Source organism: Ambystoma mexicanum, chromosome 10 (genome assembly GCF_040938575.1).
Source record: "Ambystoma mexicanum isolate Mex_15411 chromosome 10, UKY_AmexF1_1, whole genome shotgun sequence".
In the NCBI taxonomy this organism is placed as follows: Eukaryota; Metazoa; Chordata; class Amphibia; order Caudata; family Ambystomatidae; genus Ambystoma; species Ambystoma mexicanum.
In genome coordinates, this window is record NC_090932.1 from 1,253,191,239 (window position 1) to 1,253,209,236 (window position 17,998).

The 17,998-nt window shown below is 44.7% G+C and overlaps 1 long non-coding RNA gene across 1 annotated transcript in view; it reads left to right on the top strand.

The window, feature by feature from the left end:
* Positions 1-10,590: 10,590 nt before the first annotated feature.
* LOC138492202 (uncharacterized) overlaps positions 10,591-17,998 on the top strand; it is an 81,054-nt gene continuing 73,646 nt past the window's right edge. Inside the window, exon 1 of the long non-coding RNA XR_011276164.1 lies at positions 10,591-10,670. This is a non-coding gene — a long non-coding RNA (uncharacterized lncRNA). The remainder of the gene's footprint in view (positions 10,671-17,998) is intronic.

The window sequence follows — 17,998 nt, forward strand, 5'->3', positions numbered from 1 at the left end:
TGGAGGGTGTATGCTGAACACGTGTGCCAGTAATGTGCGCTAGAATCGTGCAATTCGACGTCGGCCCAGGTTGTCTAGGCGCGTCGAAACCATTCCCAGGGTGAATACACCTTTACACACGCTTCAGAACACAAGAGACGCGTTGATTGATCGCGTTTGTCCCTGGAGGATAGCTCAGGGGCAACGTGATTTCTTTAGAAGCAAAACGACACGGAGCACCACAGGTTCGATCCCTGGGTCCGCTCTGAGAAACCTCTGGGTATGTTATAACTGACCTATCATATCATTTCCAAAAAACGCGTTTCCCAACGCGAAAGTCTCGTTGAAAAAAGCTTTCTAAATCATGACCTTCGGGGCGTTTTCATGGACCGTGATCTACACACCCCAGGTGCAAAACAACAGCCATTAAGGCAAGAGCGACATAAGTGGCCTAGCACGCACGGGATAAAACGTGCATGTATCACGTGTGCTCCCTTGCACGTGTCGTCCTTTTGTGGAGCCTCAGTGGGCTCCATACACTCGGTTTTCAACTTAAAAGCAGAATACGCGTCCCAAGTGCACAACATCATTTGTTATTACAGTAACTGCTATTATTTTGACGGGGGTGGGGGGGGGGCTGTTCAGGAACATATTTTCGTTTCATTTAGTGAAGATAGATGCATGCATTGCAATATATATATAGATCGATGGAGAGGCTCTCATCCTTTGCCGAGACATTAAACGCCGAGTGCTCCCAGGGGCGGGCTGGGGAGCAACAGAGGCCCTGGAAATCATTGATTTCCAAAGCAGGCCCATGTCACACATTTTCAGCAAGCCCAAACCTTTTCTTACGAGAACATTTTGAAATAAAATAGGTTACCAGAAAAAAGAGGCCCATGGGTGCAGTGGCCTGCTGGGACATCTCCACCATGGATCCCTGAAGGCCAGCCAACCCCTGCTTGCACCATTCGTATCACAATCTGAAAATACATGTAATATAATATTCATTTTCCTTGATTGTTTTCGGGGGTGATTTGATTTGTCAAGCACGATATTCGTCTTACATTTATATTTTTTTTTTCTCTTTTTGCAAAACATAAACAAAAGTCATATTATTTTACTAAAAATTGCGTGTCGGCGATACAAAATTACTCAGTGCACCCCAACTACTTTACATCGATCTTTGTTTAAAATATATATATATATATATTTGTTTACAAGGCACTGTGAAGTAGCCTATACTATTGTATTGAACTTCCAGGGCGATTTCCGAAGGATAGCAACGGCACTGGCGGATTTCCTATAAACTAAACACCAAGCTACATTGCACGCTGTTTAATGGTAGTGCTCCGCCTGTTTTCAAGCACTCGACAATTCAGGAAACAAGCAGACGGTATCTTGTGTACAGAGGGGAATTAATTTATTTGCCAGGGATCACACCACCACCCCTTCAAGTGTAAGGAGCCGAGATTAGGGGTTCTTGTGTCATCGTTTCAGCCAGTCCACTTAATCCCTGGAATAAAATGTCACACATTCTGGCTGATTAAATATAGTCCAATCAATCGTCAACGCAATTGTGTGAAAAAGGCGCGCGCACGCACGCACGCACGCACACGCACGCGCGCAGACACACACACGCGCACGCACGCACGCGCGCGCGCGGTGGGTGTGGAGGCGTGTGCTTTCCATGGGCTTCACTGCCGTGAGCGTTCCTCTAGGTTTTAACACACAATGATTCACAAAGCATTTTTCAACGGGATTTACCTATTGGAAAACGCTTTGTGAATCAGACTCACGTGCTCTTCTAAAATGGGCCGTCACCTTGCCTTGCACGCTAAGAAAGAAGAGGTGCGTTTCTACTTGTAGATTATAACACGAAAACATATGCAGTCGAGTGTTTAACAACCTTTTCGAAAAAAGAAACCGGGGCGGATCTGCTTTCTAGCAAACTCGCGTAGTTGCCCACCGCAGCGGCCTTATCACTCACACGCGGTTCACTGGGGCGCGTTTTCCAATATAACATCTCCGCAGCTTTGATACAGATAAGGTAATCCCAACATCCCCGGGAAGACGCAGACGGGGCCGCGCGCGGAAATCACTCAGGCGCTGCAGTGCGCAGCCTCCGATTTATCCCCGAAACTTCATAACAGATTAAAACTACAAAGGCGGCCCGAAAGTCATTACATACAAATGAATATAGTCGGGCAGTTCGTCTTTCACATTTATTTGCACTGTACGCACTTAAATGCTGCCAACATGTTACAAATATAACCGCAAGTCAGGAGGGGAAAGAACATCTTTCCATTCAAAGCGCGCGGAATGTTTGAAATATAAATGTTTGGGTTCCGAGTCGGCCCTCTATGTCTAATGTCCTCAATTATGAAGTGCTTCATTTGCTGCATTGTCCCCCCTCCTCAGACGAGTTTCCTTGTCTACTTATTAATCATACGCACTTACGTAATATTGTTCTTGGGAAAGTTTCCAGAACATTTCCTTACAAGTTGGTTCCATGCAGCTGGCTGCTTATCTGGCGCTTGCCCAAAAGCCTGTGAAGTTGGAATTGTTTATTTTTTATGGGAAAAAAGTATTTGAATTAAAAGGGGAATGCCCCCCTGCCCTCCCCCCAGCCTATAATCATTCTCCCTAAGAATCAGCACCCGCGAGTGCCACAGAGAGATGTCGACGATGAAAGGCTTCTGGAGGTCTAGCGTAACAATCACCAAAGCACCACAGTGGCTGCAACAAAGGCCAGCCCTTTAGAGCAGTAGCCTTCAAACTGTGGGGCTGCAGCCCTAGGGGCACTCGAAAGCTGTCCGTGGGGGGCAGATATAGCATCTGGGGGGCCCTGCAACAACATTTGTACTCAAGGGGGGGTGGAGGTAGGGGGCTCAGCATAACACACGTTTGAATACCTCTGCTTTAGAGCAATGATGCGTCTACACTGCTACTGCCCAGGAGAAAGGAAGTAAGAGTTTCACTCCTAGCTACTAAGTGACAGGCATGCACTATTGCGATTTAACCAACTTGACTACTGATCGGACGCCGCCACCTGTCACTCTGAGGGCCTAATTCACAGACGCGTTTTATAATGGCACCGTCCAATTGCAAAGTGCTCTATGAATCATATCGCAGAGTGGTGGGGAGTGGGTGGTGGCTTAGACCGCAATACGCACTTCAGCTAAGCTCCCAAAAAATTAGACCAGCGGACTGCAGAGGCTCACCAAGAACTCATTTAAAGTAGCCTTAGTTCAGCCTTGGGTAGCATGGCTGAACTGAACAATTTATATTGGGTAGAGGCTACCTAGAGTGTTGTTTTGTTATTCAACATTTCTACTGCACCCATCACCACTGAAGTGGTCTTACAGAATCTGACCCTGTCCGGAAAGTGGTGTATTGCGACCCGCCAAGGTGTCACCAGACCATACCAGAGGATGCATGGTGATGGGCTTAACAGTGATGGCAGTACCTAGACCAGAGGATGCATGGTGATGGGCTTAACAGTGATGGCAGTACCTAGACCAGAGGATGCATGGTGATGGGATTAACAGTGATGGCAGTACCTAGACCAGAGGATGCATGGTGATGGGCTTAACAGTGATGGCAGTACCTAGACCAGAGGATGCATGGTGATGGGCTTAACAGTGATGGCAGTACCTAGACCAGAGGATGCATGGTGATGGGCTTAACAGTGATGGCAGTACCTAGACCAGAGGATGCATGGTGATGGGATTAACAGTGATGGCAGTACCTAGACCAGAGGATGCATGGTGATGGGCTTAACAGTGATGGCAGTACCTAGACCAGAGGATGCATGGTGATGGGATCCCCCCTCAAGCACTCCCTTGTGCACCCCCTCCTCAAGAAACCCTCTTCCGACCCCTCCTGCCCGGCCAACTATCGCCCAATCTCCATTACTCCCTTCCTGGGCAAGCTCCTGGAGAAACTGGCCATCTCCCAGCTTAACCTCCATGCTGAATCTGTTGGTAATCTTCATGACCATCAATCCGGCTTCAGAGCGGCCAGAAGCACGGAAACTGCTCTCCTGAACATCCGTGAGGACCTGCTCCTGAACCTCGATTCCAACACTCCCTGTGTTCTCATTCTGCTCGATCTCTCCTCTGCCTTTGACACTGTCAACCATGCCATCCTGCTCAACCGTCTCCGTGATAACCTGGGTATCACTGGTCAGGCTCTGGCATGGCTGACCTCTTTCCTCTCCGGTCGACCCTCCCAGGTCCAAATGGGCTCCTTCCTCTCTGACATCTTTTTCTCCACCTGTGGTGTCCCCCAGGGATCCAACCTCTCTCCCTGGCTTTTCAACCAGTATCTGGCACTCCTTGCCCACCGCATCGCCGCTCTCTGCCCCCACTTCCAGTGCTATGCGGACGATACCCAGCTCATTTTCAGGCTACCCTCGGCCTCCTCCTCTCCTTCCCTCATCTCCGACTGTCTGTCTGCTATCCAGGAATGGTGTGCCGCCAATGACCTCTGCCTTAACGCCAGTAAGACTGAGATTCTACTCATCGGCACACCCACTCCCTCCTTCCCTGCAGCTCTCTGGCCGGCCTCCCTTGGCCCCCTTCCTGCCCCTACCTGCAAGGCTAAAAACCTCGGGGTCATCTTCGATTCCACACTCTCCTTCTCTCCTCATATATCTGATGTCTCTAAGAAATCACACTACCAGCTGCACCTCCTCAGAGGTATTCTTCCCTTCCTCTCCTTCCCCCAGAAGCTCACTGTCTCCCGAGCCCTGGTTCTCTCAAGGCTGGACTACTGTAACAGCCTCTATCTTAATCTCCCTGCCTCCACTCTCCGCCCTCTGTAACTTATCCAGAACAGAACTGCGAGACTTATCCTTGGCCTCAAGCCCAGGGACCGTATCTCTCCAGGATTGAAATCTCTTCACTGGCTCCCAGTGGCTGCGAGGATTAAATTCAAAACCCTCTGCATTGTCCACAAGGCCTTCTGGGGCCTGGGGCCTAAATACCTTCAACTCTCTCTTCCTAAATATCTTCCTTCACGAGCCCTTCGCTCATCCGTCTCCAACTCCCTCATGGTCAGCCGCTTCTCGAAGCAACGAGCTGGGGGTAGATCTCTCTCCGCAGCAGGGGCCTCCCTCTGGAACAGCCTTCCTGCCTCCCTGAAACTTGAGGAGAACCATCTCCGGTTCCGGAAGCACCTCAAAACCTTCCTCTTCGCTTCTGCCTTCTCTCTCCCTCTCCCCTGCTAAACCTGCTTAACTCCCCTCTGAATTCTGCACTAAACCTGCATCTGGGCCACTCTCAGCGACCTCTGTCCAGGGCCCAGCCACTCTCCACTTGCACTGCCTCCCTGGCTCCCCCTACACTGTGGGACTGTCACTGTATCCCTACAGCCCCCTTCCTAGCACTTGCTCTGCACTTACCTCGCACTTGCCACCAGCTGGCCCTTTTTATTTATTATTTATTATTTATTATTTTATTACGCTACTTACCTTGTACTGCACTTTCCCCCCCACCTCCTCCCCCTGCACTTTCCCCTTTTTCCCCCTACCTCTGCACTTGCGCGATCTGAATGACACCTGGCCTAGTAGGATCGTTTGTCTGTCTTCCCCTTGTTTCCCTCCCTCCCTGCCTCGTCGCGCCTTGAAACACTTGTGTATAGGCGCGTTACAAATACCATATCATATTATATCATATCATAACAGTGATGGCAGTACCTAGACCAGAGGATGCATGGTGATGGGATTAACAGTGATGGCAGTACCTAGACCAGAGGATGCATGGTGATGGGCTTAACAGTGACGGCAGTACCTAGACCAGAGGATGCATGGTGATGGGATTAACAGTGACGGCAGTACCTAGACCAGAGGATGCATGGTGATGGGCTTAACAGTGATGGCAGTACCTAGACCAGAGGATGCATGGTGATGGGATTAACAGTGACGGCAGTACCTAGACCAGAGGATGCATGGTGATGGGCTTAACAGTGACGGCAGTACCTAGACCAGAGGATGCATGATGATGGGCTTAACAGTGAGGGCAGTACCTAGACCAGAGGATGCACGATGATGGGTTTAACAGTGATGGCAGTATCTAGGCCAGAGGATGCACGATGATGGGCTTAACAGTGAGGGCAGTACCTAGACAAGAGGATGCACGATGATGGTCTTAACAGTGAGGGCAGTACCTAGACCAGAGGGTGCACAATGATGGGCTTAACAGTGAGGGCAGTACCTAGACCAGAGGATGCACAATGATGGGCTTAACAGTGTTGGCAGTATCTAGGCCAGAAGATGCACGGTGGTAGATATGGTTGAAGTATAGTTGCATGATGGACTTGAGAGGGTCCCTCCAATGACTTTCAGTCGTGTGAAGCTCTTTCAGTCAAACTACCATTGATTAACTCCCAGACCCTCAACATCCATCTAATATACCGCCCTTCGGGGCCTATTGGGACATTTGAGGAAGATATCCACAGCCTTCTGTCTAGTAATCTCAAAAGCTCATTGCAAGTACTACTATTGGGGGACCTTAATTTGGGTTTCAATGATCCTTCGGATCAGCGTGCCCGGGCTACAGCAAATATCCAATCAGATTTGGGCCTGACCCAAAGAACCAAAGCCCCTACCTACAACAAAGGGGGAACACTAGATTGGATAGCAGACTACAACTGCCATGCTAATATCATCTCTACCTCACCTACCTGCTTACATTTACGCTCTCTACCAACAGACCTCCTTCCATACCTGTTCCCAGGGCTCCAGCCACCTTAACTAGAAATAAAAAAAGTATCACAGTGGATAGACTTATCCCTGCTATTCTCCCCACCCTCAACTTACTTCCTGACACTACGGACCCAGAAAGCTTGGTCAATGAATATAACAAAATCATGGCTTCCTCCTTAGACTAGATTGCCCCACTTAAACTTAGACCAAGTAAGCCAAAAAAACATCTACACAAATGGTTCACACCATTCCTTAAAAACGTAAGACTAGAAAAAAGAAACAGCGAAGCTGCTTGGAAACTATGGCCCTCAGAAGCTAATAAATTAAAGCTTACCAAACTCTCTTCCTGCTACAAAAAAGAAATTTGCCTCGCTAAACGGGAATCATACGACACCCGTATTTACCAAGCCAACTCCAACATGAAAGAATTATTCACTATTCTTAAAGAACTTGAGACTCCCATCGCAATACCAGACACCTGTACCAAAGATAAAAAATGGTGTTCAGATAGCCAACACACATTAGCCAACAAAGTATCGACCCTCCAAAACAAAATATCCCAAAAAAAAGCTGCTCTAAATGCACCACCCATTCCTAAAACTACCGCTAACACAGATGAATCCCTTCCCACCTGATTCAGCTTCTCTAAAGTATCTATAATCAAGGTGGAAAGAATCATCCTGTCTCTCAAACCATCCAACTGTCAGGGCGATCTCTGCCCAGCACAACTCATCAAGGATGCAGCGCCAAGCTCATCAACACCAAGCTCATCGCCAAGCTCATCAACACCTCATTTGCCGCCGTCCTCATCCCCACTAACCTTAAAGAATCATGGGTACTCCCACTTTTAAAAAAACCTACGCTAGATCCCTCTACACCCATTAATTATAGACAAATTACTACAGTCCCCTTCCTTCTAAAAATTCTCGATAAGGTGGCTTACATGCAAATTCAAAAACACCTGGAACTACACCACCTGTTAGGAGCTAGACAATCAGGCTTCCGCCCACAACATGGAACGGAGACGGCCCTCATCGACCTCAAGACCAAGGTTGATGAGCTCAGAGACAGTGGCAATTCTGCTTTGCTACTTCTCCTGGACCTTTCAGCCACCTTCGATCTGGTGGATCATACCATATTATGTAACCATCTCGACACAGCAGCACATTTCTCCAATGATGCCATAACCTGGATTAGATCCTTCCTAAGCGGCAGAACAATGAGAGTCTTCTCACCCTCAGCAGTGGCAGACCCCAAACCCACCACCTGTGGCGTACCACAGGGGTCCTGCGTCTCGCCCACACTGTACAACATCTTTACTAAGCCCCTTTTCGATGATCTGGATCATCTTGGTATCACCTACACTAACTGTGCAGATGATACTCAGATCCTCCTCCCACTTACAGGGGATATGACAAGGATTTGGCCTTGGTGAACAGAGTGTACATCATCATCCAGGCATGGATGGCCATGCATGGTCTATGCCTGAATGATGATAAAACAGAACTCATCATCTTGGGTACCTCTACTAGCCTAAAAACATTAGGAGCCGCCAATTCCTCCTTCTTAATCGACAGGAACCCCATTAAGGTAGCCCATGAGGTAAAAACACTAGGCTTTTACCTCGACTCCACCCTATCCTTCTCTAAGCAGGTCAATACACTAGCGTCGTCCACAGCATACACGTGTAAACTGATTAGAACGGGTAAGCCATTTCTCTCGAACAACAGCTGCACCATCCTAGCCAGAGCCCTTATTCTGTCCCGGCTGGATTACTGCAACGCCTTGTACATAGGCGCCAATGAATCCGTCATCACAAAAATCCAAACCCTAGACAACAAGCATATCTAGAAGAGAGCATATCTCTGAGAGTAGACGACAAAACAATTGGCTCCGGACAAACGACAAAATCCTACTAAAAACTGCCTCGCTTACCCACAAATCTATCAATAACGCTGCACCGATCTACCTCGCAGAGAGATTCCACAAAAGGACATCCCTAAAACCATCCAGAACAGCATATCGGGACTGTTTGACTATCCCCAGATTTAAATTATCCACAATTGGTGGTAATAGCTTCCCTGTTAAAGCAGCCAAATTATGGAACTCCCTGCCTCCTGCACTAAGAATCGATCAGTTCTACCAGAACTTTAAAACAAATACTATCCTGTGGCTAAAATCTACAGACCATTACTCTGCATGAAGGAAGTTCCCCACCTCGCAACTAAAATGTAATTAGTAATACCTATGTGCGGTACACCATATGCACATGTATACGTACAATGCCAACAATATCTGTAAATATCGACCTAACTTGGCGTAGCAAGTAATGTGAATACCTGTAGATACTGCCTTTGTAAGTAATGTCACTGTTTTGATTCTCTGTAACTAAGCTTCACATATTCTTGTAACTGCTGCACCCTGATACCCTGGGTCTGGTGCGCATTACAAATAAATAAACAAACAAACAAACAGGTGTGCACGGAAGGAACAATCACTCCTGGAGCAATTCATTTAAAATCATCAAAACCAGGTGCATTAAATGAAAGAAATTAATGACCACATTGCCACAATACATTGAAGAAAAATGAAGTAAAAATAATGCAGACAAATTAACAAAACAAGACCAAGCTTTATAAAAATAAAGGACATTAAACACCTATCCCATGGTAGGTTCTTTCTGGAAAGGTAACTAAAGAATACAAGGATATGGGTTTATTAAAAAGGAAGGTATGAACACTTCTGAGTACCAAGTAGAGGGGCTCAGAGTGCCATGTTTTCCCCAAAAGCCTTAGAAATTGCAGTATTTTAAAAGTTATTTATTACAGACATACTTTCTAGTTTAAGATGTGGAAGAAAAGACAAGGAACTCTTGCAGAATCTTTTGTCCACAAGTCTACAGTGCGCGAAGTGCAGCACCAAGTGCAGCTTCTCTGCAGCAAGTCTCAGCCTACCTGGCATCACTGAGTCCAATTGCTTTCCCGAGTCGTGAGGAGGTGGCGTGTAGTGCTGGGGTGAAGTGCGGTGGCAAGTGCAGTCTGACTGCAGCAAGTCTCACTCAGCCCTCCTGGCATTATTGACTCCCATCGCTTTACGGAGTCACGAGGAACAGGAGGACCCACTGTATTAAGGTGTTAGGTGGTGTGAGGCACCGTCATGAAGTGCAGTTTGTAGTTAGACTAGAGAGTGAGCAGAAGTACGGAGCGGGAGACAGTCAGCAGTCTGTCATTCCGATTTTGGGCTGCAAGTAATGCCCTGTAGACTCACTGTAAGCAGAGCACCATCACAGGGTCTCTCTCCTGCCTCCTCACAGCATCATGGACAATCATGCCGTCAAGGTAGGAGAAAACTCTGGTCAGCACCAAGCGTACAATATCATTGTTGAAGCCTCACTCAATGACTAATGGAAAGTTACTCTTGTAGCTTCCCAGCGCCCTTGCTTGGAGAGTCCACGAGCAACAAGGTTTACCAGGTGGCATGCTCCAGAGGCAGGAGGAAAAAGTTGAGGTGTCCTCACTATACTGTTGTAATTCAAAGTATAAGAGCCAATTCCGTAGAAATAGGAGGTCCCCTGACGATTTCCACTGTAGGTAGTATCAGGGCTACCAGTGGAAACCTGTGAATATACTCCTATGTTTGTGACTTACCTTGAACGGTGGCTTTTCCCACATAAGTGCAGATTTACATCCCTTGAAGCATCAAGGAGAGGAAAATTGTTATATCGCCCTTTTTCTCCCTGTGCTCCAGAATTGCTCAATAATTCACAATAAAAGATTATGGGAAACACTGCAACCTAAGAAGGAAAGAAGTGACTCCTTAAGACAAAGAAGTCTCATGCGTCTTAGAAAAGGCAGTGTCCTCTCCAATCGGCAGACTCCCTCGCATTAAAAAATCACCTCTTTCTTTCAGCTAAAGCATCGCAATGCTACAGACAAATGTTTCAAGCACCTGCAGAGGAAGAGTGTTGAAGTGACCACACTGGAAGGTTAGTAAATTATCTTCTGGTTTATTTTATAGTATCTTCAAAATACATAGGGACTCAACTCTTTGCACCTCATCTCCAATCATTCTTCCAAATGTCGCTTGTCTCTCTCCTTATTCTCTCATTCGGCCTTCTCGTTCTACTTCACTGGATTCTGCCTCTAGATTCCAATGATCACCGCACATCACTCCCTCATCATTGTTCTACAAATATTAGTATATTATTTTTTTATTGTATCTGGTTTATAAAAGTAAAACTTTACAAAACCAATTCCAACAATTTACATTAAAATATCGGAATTAAAATATCATAACATATAAACATATAAAATCAGAGATCAATACAAAACTTAGACCAAGAAGACAAATACCATATTTCACATACATAAATTGCATTTGATTTTTTTTTCTCCCAGAAGTGATTATCAGACTTCTTGTTCTAGGTCCGCAATGTTTTTTCCTATTACTGCCAACCCACACACATCTGTTAGAAAATTTGCCACGGCCAATTTAAGTGCCTTCAGTTTCCCGTCCAACATGTACCACCATAGTGTTTCTAAAAGTACCCTCGAGGGGTCGTGGACGAATCTACCAAAAGCCACTAGCCTCTGTGGGACTAAAGCATCACACTCCAGAAGTAAATGTTTAAGTGATTCGCTGGTTATTCTGCATTGGCAAAAACGACAGGGGATTTGTTGTCTGGTTCCAGATCTGATTTCTAGTATTTCCCCCGTAGGGAGAACGTTAAATCGAAATCATAAATAAACTGCTCTCTTTACTGGATCTGGGAATTCAATCAAATAGGATTCTAACATGCCTAGTCTCTTCCCCTCGTAAAATAGTTGCTTATAAATCTTAGATGCAGCCACCGCTTCCCTTGTTTTCATCCAATCCCACCATTGCATCCTTTTTTTCACAGCCACAGGATTAGAGATCAGCATTTCATGCGGAAGATTCATGACTTCAAGGAGACTTACACATTCTCTCTGTAATTTCTATAGCCACCTTGATTCAGTGGTACCCCTTCTCAATCTGGTTCCCAATAGGGCGTATAGTGAATTTTTCTTGGACATAAGAAAATTGTGGTACAGTGACATTCTTTTCCACTTGACTCTCATATTGAGCAACAGTAGAACTAGCTCGAAACGTATTGCAGATATGGGAACACTCTTTGGTAAGTAATAAATCAGTTTCCGCCATATTTTGGATTCCAGTTTCTGTACCAAGAGGGAGGATTCAAAAGGTAAAATTTCAAGACCGTATATTATTTTTGGAACTACTTTAAGGTTATGAAACCTAATCAGTGGAATTACTGACAATTTGCAATATTTGTTAGATACCTTTCTCATTTGGAGAATGAGCTTATCCACCCACTCCAGATAGAAATTCCAATAAATATGGATAGTAACTCCCCCAAAGACTGGAAAGCCCAAGTAGCATAAAGATCTTACTTTTGCCAATGGACATGCATTGATTGTCCAGTTGAAGTTTATTTATTTTTTCCTATTGGTAAAGGAAATTACCACCGATTGCTTTTCATTTATAACCAGTGCATTTCCCTCAACATATACGGTCAGAGCCGTAAGTTTTTGCCACAGACCAATGGGAGTATAATCAACCAGAAGAAGATCATCATTGTATGCGCTCCAACATATTTTTGTACCTTCTATCTTAGGAGAAACAAGGGAGAAAGTCGTTAAGGGAGCATTTGCGCCTGAAGTATATAGATTGAACAGGGTGGGGGCAAACAAAGACCCTTGTCGAAGACCATTACTTGTATGAATTAGTTTAGAGAGGTCCCCGGACATATTTAATCTTACTTGGATGGCTGAGTCCTCATGGAGGTTAATGAGAATAGCCAAGAGACCTGAGGGGAGCCCCATGGTTGACAGCTTGGTCCATAGTCTCACACTATCCACTTTATCAAAGGAGAGCAAGAGGTCAATTGACGCGAGATAAATTGGAGTTGCATTTTCTTACAGGCCTTCTCTAGGAATAGGCAAATAAGCAACCCTCCTATCTCCATGCCCATTCCTTTTCGAAAACCAAACTGTTGGAAAGGAAGGATCTCATTAGAGTCAGCCCAGTCCACAATTCCCTTTAGTACCAACCCCGCAAATATCTTCGAGTCCGCATCCATAACGGAAATCGGGCGGTAGTTGGTCGGGCACAAACTATCCCCCTTTTTATAGATTGGAACAGCATATGATATCCTCCAAGTTTGTGGGACTAACCAGGACTTTATGATATCATGAAAGAGGATATATAGCGCTTTAGCCCAGTGTTCCGAATTTCTCTTTAAAGTATTATTTGTCAACCCATTAGGTCCAGCCGCCTTTGAATTATTTGCCCTCTTAATCTGAGTTTCAATGTCAAATATAGTGAACTCACATTTTCAATGCCCCTCTTTGACAGCCACCAAATCATTTGTCATTTTAAATTTTTCTTTGTAAAGTGTGGAGAAGTATTTTTCCAAAGTAACTTCCTGTACACTGACCAATTGTCTCACCACCTGGCGATTTTCCATCGCAATTATCAAAGACCAAAACTCACGTCTCGAGGTATATCTTAGGGCGTCAAGCATGTTGGTGTTATTATTGTCCAGCAGGACCATCTTATGGTTTTTCAGCCAATTCTTTTTAACATGTTTAATTCGCAGTCTCCTTTTTTCCAACTGGGTTAGATTTCAGGATTATTCTAATGTCCCAGTTCGCCGATTTTATTTTTGCCTTACCATGAGATCATAAGCATGTGCATGATAACCTTTCCTAATACCATATTTGCATAGTTTGACTGACCTAACTATCATATCTTTAACATATTCCGTAAAGTAGGGTACCAAAAAACGGTGCAATCTAGTTGAGAGAGGCATGCTATGATATTCCTGTACAAAAACAGTGTTACATTTGTTTACATTTCCCTCATGCCAGATTACACGATTTCCACCACAAGAGACGGTAGATTTCATATGATTTGCTCCATGATTAGATGTTACGGTATTCCATGCCAACTTAACGTCCAGAAATCTCTGATCGCTCATGTTTTTATCATTTATATGGAATTCCAGACACTGCGCGGAAAGAGAGTTTGACATGAAAATATGTTCAATATGGGATTTATGGACGTTGTTCGACCATGTATGCTCATTAACAGAGGAGTTAAGGAGATTAATGTGGGTGAAGCCCCAGTAATCAAATAGATTTCTCCAAATCTGCCCATTGGTTGTCCTATGTTTCAGAGCAAAGGGGGCCCCCTCAATATTTCCCATTTACGACATAGGTCTTAACACGGAAGCACCCATCTTTTTCCCAATTCCTTGTCCATATTTAATTTCTGAATTGCGATCCCCTGCAATTATGATATCTAATCCTCTGTATTTGAGCAACATGGACGATATGCATTTATTTAATAACATGATGACATTGCCTAACAGTTCTAGAGGATTCCAGTAAACATTCAGCACACAAATGAAACATGGGTACAGTATGCTTCCATATTCCAATACTACCCCCAGAGAGAAATTCAACAGTTCCACTGATTCCGAAATACGTGTACCAACTGATATTTTCACCGCAGTGAGTAAACCTCCTGCCGGTCTACCACGGAGCCCCATCTTAGCATAAATATGTTTACATTCAAAACCATCAAGTTGTAAAGGAAAGGTAAGCCAAGTCTCTCGAGTGCCCCCTTGAGTTCCATGATAATAGTCACCAATGATCATTATTTTTGATGCGACTAAAGTTTTTGTTGTATATTTTGGATTTGAGAGATAGACTCTCTTAGAGACTTGGTGAGCCAGCTCCAATCTTGGTCATCTCCCCCCTTGGGAAGGGTATTAGTTTCCTTAGATCTATGTAATTCCTCCCTAGCTTTGTTAGGATTGGCTTTCTGGTGCATCTGAACATAACCATTCTCCCATCTGTAACTGAAAATCAGGATATCGTATCTCAATCTGTTAAATTGCTCTGACTCCTGAATAATCAGGTCAACTATCTCTTGAGAATTAGGTACTATCCGGACATGATCAAGACGGGTGGTATGGATAAAGTCCACTAGACAAATGTCTGCCGACGAAATCAGCCTCAGGAGGGGGACCTATTTAAAGAGTGACAGAACGCGAGGTCTATTCAAAGACGATGGACCTCCAATATCACACAGGTTATAAAGAAGGATACTTGGATATTCCGGAAATGAAACATTCCGCCACATTGTATTCCACAGGTCACTCTCCTTAATATGATGGGGCCTGGCCGATTCATATTGTATTGATTTCCCGAGTTCCTGAGGACCTTTAGATTGAGTCGTTACATGCCGGTCGATAGATCGTATGGGTGGGGGCCCCCCATCCATTTCAGGTTCCTCCCTCTGTCCTAACCGGCTCCCATGCATGTGATGTTTTTCTCTCCCCTCTCCCATCTGGTTTGGATTAGTGGGTACTTCACTTTGCACCCGGAAGGAGTTACCATTTTTTTCGCAACCACTAACCATCGGGGCCCTATTTCCAAACAGTGCTAAGTCAGGTAAAAGGTCCATTATAGTGTTTTTAATGGTATGCGGCAGACCCAGGTTTTCTACATCATTCCCAGTGGGAAATTAATGCGTTCCATTCAGGAATGCTTTCGGTACCCCAGTCCCCACCTCATCATTGACAGACTTTCCGGATTTAGATTCCATTTTCCCCTCTATTCCATCTGGCCCATTGATTTTTAAAGCCCCTATGGATGAAGGGGCGTCAATTTGATCTATGGGTTTAGAGGAGAAACCCAGTCTATTTGATTCAGCAGAGATCATAGGGTATTCAGCCATCAGACTCGAGAGTTCCGGTGCTGGTATTTGGCGAGAGGTCAATTTCTCGAATACCTGAGTTGTTTTATTTCCTTATTCTCCCCCCCCCCCATTTTGTGTGGAATGGGTTTCCCGTTGTCAATTCCTTCCACCTTTTCTCCAGTACCCTGTTTCAAACAACCATCATGCTGATAATTTGTATTTTTCTTTTTTTTCAATTTATTTTTTATTTTATTGTTTCCCAGGGTTGTTCCTAAGGTGGGATTCGTGGTGTCAGTATTATGAAGTTGCAGGGCCATCCTGCTTTCCTCATTTAATTGTATTAGATCCGATAGAGCAACTTCCTTTATTGGAACCTTGGATTCTTTTGTCTTGATTTCTATTTTAGCAGGCTTCGAACCTTTCTTTATCATCCTCTTTTTAGCTTTTAGAGCCAAGCGTTTTTGCCGCCTAGAGAGGAATAAACCTTCTCCTCCTACACTTCCACTATTCTCCTGTTTTTTAATTAGGTCTTCTCGCCCCAATTGGCCTTCATCAGAGTTCAAAATATCTGTTGGAGTGGATGGGCTATCTGGGGTGTTACTAGAATTTATTTCCATTTCCTTAGCTGACCGCTCCAACCCTAATGAGATTCTAGGGGTGGTGTTCCCAATCAGTGTAGATAGACCTTGTTCCAATTTGGTAATTTTCAATGAAAGGTCCTTAACTGCCTCTATGATCCTCTTTTCCCCTTCTTCTCCTATTTTCAAGGCATTATTTCCTTGGGCATATTCACCCCGTTCCCCATGGAAAGCACATTCGCAAAACTAGGTCCCTCCTTTCCAGAATTCATAGTTTGGGATCCTTGTGATTTAGTTATTGGAACTATTAATAGAGTGACCCTCTTCACCATGGGGTCCATACCATCAGCTTTACCCATTAGGAAGTCTTCCACTCTACTAAGTTTTAGTTGGGATTCCAATACAATCCTTTTTAGGGCTCTCATCTCCCAATGGGTAGGCTCGTGTCCCATGTCCCTTGTCAAGAAGATTCAATATCCTTGAGATCACTGGGAGTGATTCCACAAACTTATCATTGTTTTCAGCAATGGGGGCGTTCGTGAGGGATGCACCTGATATTAGAGGATTCACAGCGTGCAGGGGCAGAGCATTGCTGGCCACATTCTCGGGCACTGTCTGTCCCACCTATTCTCCCATAGAACTTTTATAATCCCCTTCCCAAAATTCCTCTGTATCTGTGAAGATTGAGGCCGATGGTAGGGGGAATCTCGCATTTGCAGAAAACAGTCTATGAGGTGTTTGAGTCCTTATCTGTGGTAAGGTGTTAAAGAGATACATGTTATCAATTCTAGCTCAGATGGACCCCGTGAAAGCCTAATTCGCTTCCCCAGTTCCATATTCACCGTGAGACCCATCATGGAGACATCTAAATTTATGTCATTTGTCTCAGTATTTACTTTCTCAATTAGTTGTTGGTTTTGCGGCTCTCTTATGCTCAAAAAGCTAGACTGAATGGGGATCTGGGATTCAAACGACAAGCCCGAGGGGACGAAGGATATGTCTTCCTCCCCTAGAGGTTGCCCCCTCATTTTTGTGTGTATTTGTGCATCCACCTCTTGTTTGATATCAGCAATTCTTTTTTTTTCATTTTCCTCGATATTCAAATCCCAAGTACTTTCTTCTTCCAACATGGTATTTATAGTATGGATCTTAACTTTTTGTCCATCCGCCCCCTCCCCAAACTGAATAGTTTTGTGGGATTCCCTGAATGATTTCACCTCTGTCCCTGTGCATGCAAGAGGCGAGTTATTATCTAGGGTTAGTGCCACGCATGGAGTCTTTACTGAACATACTTTCCCATTCCTCAGCACTGTTGCCATTTTGCCTGCGAAATAAGGCTTCTGTATATCTAATTACCATATATTATTCAATAGCCACAGTGCCACTGCAATAATATTTGTATTTATTAGGGTGCCTTGTATCCTACTTGGCAGCCTCTGCTCTCCACTCATCATGCTCCCATTAATGGGTAGTAAATGTATAATATATCCAGTTTTCCCACCCAAATCATTTCCTGGTGGCGGTACATTGACAGTGTTTTTATAATTTGGAAGGGCATGGAAAGTGATTGGCTTTCCTTTGTCAAGAGTATTAATACCAACAAGGCCAATCTCAGCTTTCCATAATGTCATAGCTACACTGAAATCATCTACTTGGCCTGCCCTTACATGCCAACAGCTGCCACCCTCCTTCATGCAAAAAAGCATTCCCTGCGGTGAATTCATCTGCTTCTTTCGGAATTCTACTAACATTACTTGGTTTGATCATCATTGTGCGTTGGCAGCATGCTGACTTTTTGAAACAAGGGTACGACAAAGGAACTATTGAAATGGCCTGTGCCAGGGCATGTGGAATGTCTAGAGATAAACTTCCGTATGACATTAATCCTGTTAAAACTACCACCAATGAAGAACCCAGACTGATTATCTCGTTTGACAATGCCTCCAGTAACATCCGCAAAATTGAGAAACATTGGCGTATTCTTACT